This window comes from Cebus imitator, unplaced genomic scaffold, assembly GCF_001604975.1.
Source record: "Cebus imitator isolate Cc_AM_T3 unplaced genomic scaffold, Cebus_imitator-1.0 Scaffold178, whole genome shotgun sequence".
Lineage (NCBI taxonomy): Eukaryota > Metazoa > Chordata > Mammalia > Primates > Cebidae > Cebus > Cebus imitator.
The window spans coordinates 3,725,383-3,729,200 of NW_016107493.1; positions in this window are offsets into that span (position 1 = coordinate 3,725,383).

Here is a 3,818-nt window from a genome sequence, read left to right on the forward strand (position 1 = left end):
GGCAGGAGAATTGCCTGAACCCGGGAGGCGGAGGTTGCGGTGAGCCGAGATCGCGCCATTGCACTCCAGCCTGGGTAACAAGAGCGAAACTCCGTCTCAAAAAAAAAAAATTATCACGAGGTCAAAAATTATTTATTTATATTTCTTGAAGTTAGTTGTAACTGATGTGTATCGGTATGTGTTTTTGTGTGTATTTTGTCATGATTATGCAACAGAGACTGAAAAGTGTGAAAGAGAGTTTTCAGGAACGACAAGCAACTATACCTACTTTCCAAGTTATTTTGAGGCCGTGGTGGCTCACACCTATAATCTGAGTACTTTGGGAGGTGAAGCCGACGGATCACTTGAGCCCAGGAGTTCGAGACCAGCCTGGGCAATATAGCAAGGCTCCATCTCTATAAAAGAGTGAAAAAATAAGCTGGATGTGGTGGCATATTCCTATAGTCCCAGCTACTTGGGAGGCTGAAGTGGGAGGATCCCGTAAGCCCGGAGAGGTTGAGGTTGTGGTGAGCTGTGATCATACCACTGTACTTCAGCATGAGAGACAGAGAACCTATCTCAGAATAAATAAATAAAAATAAAAATAAATAAATAAATAAATAAAACCACCAGCACCACAAACAACAACAAAAAGTTATTTTACACTTGTTTTCAGCGCAGGACTCCTGAGGGTATCTTTGTATTTAACACTGCATAGGGTTGCCAGTGGGAAGTAATGTGTATGCTTGGCCTCATGAACTGAAATTCAACGTCCCTTTGTGTTAAAAACTCTCAATAAACTAGGTATTGAGGAAAATATCTCAAAATAATAAGATCCATTTATGATAAACCCATAGCTAATATCATACTGAATGGGCAAAAGCAGGAAGCATTCCCCTTGAAAACTGGTACAAAACAAGAGTGCCCTGTCTGACTACTCCTATTCAACATTGTATTGAAAGTATTGGCCAGGGCAATCAGGCAAGAGAAAGAAATAAAGGATATTCGAATAGGAAGAGAGGAAGTAAAACTGTTTGCAGAAAGCCCCATTGTCCCAGGGTGGAGGGCAGTGGCATGATCTTGGCTCACTGCAACCTCCACCTTCCGTGTTCAAGCGATTCTCCTGCTTCAGCCTCCCTAGTAGCTCAGATTACACGCACCTGCCACCATGCTCAGCTAATTTTTGTATTTTTAGTAGAGACAGTTTCACCATGTTGGCCAGTCGGGTCTCGAATTCCTGATCTCAGGCGATTGCTGTCTCAGCCTCCCAAAATGCTGGGATTACAGGCATGAGCTACTGTGCCCAGCATCAAATTCTTTCCCATTTTAAGATGTGGTTGTCTTTTTTTTTTTTTTTTTTTGAGATGGAGTCTCCCTCTGTTGCCCAGGCTGGAGTGCAGTGGTATAATTTCAGCTCACTGCAACCTCAGCCTCCTGGGTTCAAGTGATTCTCCTGCCTTAGCCTCCCAAGTAACTGGGATTACAGGCATGAGCCACTGCACCCGATGGGTTATTTGACTTTTTATTGTTGAGTTATAAGCATTCTTTTAAATATTCTGGATATTAGTTTCTTATTAGATACAATCTATGAATATATTCTCCCATTCTGTGAATTGTCTTCTCACTTTCTGGATACTATCCTTTACAGTACAAGTTTTAAATTTTGATGAAGTTCAATTGATCTCTGTTTTTTATGTTACTGCTTATGCTTTTGGTGTCATATCTAAGAAACCATTGTCTAAATCAATTGCCCATGAGGTGTTACACCTATGTTTTCTAAAGTTTTATGATTTTAGCTCTTTGACCCATTTTGTGTATTTTGTGTATGCAGGGTCCAACCTTATTCTTTTGCACGTAAATGTCCACTTGTCTCAGCATTACTTTTTGAAAATACTATTTTTTTCCCTATAGAATTATTTTATACTGATTACAAATCAACTAACTATAAAAGTTTATTTCTGGACTCTATCCTGTTGCTCTATCCTATGCTAGTACCACATTGTCTTGATTATTATAACTTTGTAGTAAGTTTTGAAATCCAGAAATGTAGTCCTCCAACTTTGCTCTTTTTTTTTTTTTTTTTTGTTTTTTTTTGTAGAGATGGGGTCTTGCTATGTTACATAGGCTGGTCTCAAACGCCTGGCCTCATGCAGTCTTCCCACCTCTGCCTCCCAAAGTGCTGAGGGGTGAGCCACTGCACCTGGCCTGTTCTTTTTCAAAATTGTTTGGGCTGTATTGGGTTTACATTTCCTAATTTTCATATAACTTTTAGGATTTGCTTGTCAAATTATGTTAAAAGGGCCTCTGGAGTTTTGATAGTGATCACACTGAATTTGAGGAGTTTGGTAGGACTAGTTTCCCAAGTCACAGACCCTGCTGATAAGACAGGATGTGGTAGAAAGGCAAACCCAAACCAGTCAAAGCCAAGATGGTGACAGAAGAGACCTCTGGGTACCCTGGCTGCTCATTCTATGCTAACTATAATCCATTAGCACACTAAAAGAAACTCGTACCAGCACCATGATAGTTTACAAATGCCATAGCAACTTTCAGAAGTTACCCTGTATGGTCGAAAAGGTCCAGACCTCCCCACCTCTTCTCTGGAAAACTCATTAATGATCCACCTCTTGTTTAGCATAATATAGTCAAGAAGCAATCATAAATATAGCCAGTCAGCAGACCATCAGGGCTACTCTCCTTATGGGGTAGCTATTTTATTCCTTTACTTTCTTAATAAACTTGCTTTCACTTTATTCAGTCAGCATGCTCTTGAATTCTTTCCTGAATCCACTAGGCCTCCTGGGCTAAGCCTCAACCTTGGGGGGTACTTTTGCCTGTAACAAACATATAAAGATAAGTTTGGCCGGGCATGGTGGCTCATACCTGTAATCCCAGCACTTTGGGAGGTGAGAAGGATGGATCACTTGAGCCAAGGACTTTGAGACCACTTTGGGCAACACAGCAAAACTCTGTCTCTACTAAAATTAAAAAAAATTAGCTGGGTATTAGCATGCACCTGTAATCCCGGCTACCTGGAAGGCTGAGGTGGGAGGATTGATTGAGCCTGGGAGATGGAGGTTTCAGAGGGCTGAGATCGTGCCACTGTACTCCAGGCTGGGCAACAGAGTGAGACCCTGTCTCAAAATAAAATAAATTTGAGGTGTATTGCCGTCTTAACTGAACTTGTTACTGGTGGAAGGTATCCAAGCTACTGGTGGCGAATCTGCAGCAACCTCAATTCTCACCTCTTCAGAAGAAAGAATTCGCCTGAAGGGCATCAGGCAGAAAGAAAGACCCAGGCAAGTTTCAGGGCAGGAGCGAAAGTTTATTAAGCTTTAGGCTGGGCATGGTGGCTCTCGCTTGTAATTCCAGCACTTTGGGAGGCCGAGGCTGGTGGATTAGTTGAGATCAGGAGCTTGACTAGCCTGGCCAACATGGTGAAACCCTGTCTCTACTAAAAATATAAAAATTATCCGGACATGGTGCGTGCCTGTAGTCCCAGCTACTTGGGAGACTGAGGTAGACGAATCACTTGAACCTGGAAGGCAGAGGTTGCAGTGACCTGAGAAAGAATGTTTATTAAGCTTTAGAACAGTAAGGAAAGGAAAGAAAAGGAAAGTATAACTTGGAAGAGGGCCAGGTGGGTGAGCTGAGAAACCAAGTGCAGGGCTTGCCCTCTTGACTTGGGGTTTTTTATATAAGCTGGCATACTTCCAGGATCTTTCGTTACTTCTCCCAACTCCTGAGATCTTTTTGGGAAGCTGATGATCAGTTTCAGGTGTTTTCTATTAGGAGCCTACCTGTCCCTGGCACCACCTGTGTGACCAATTTTTTTTTTT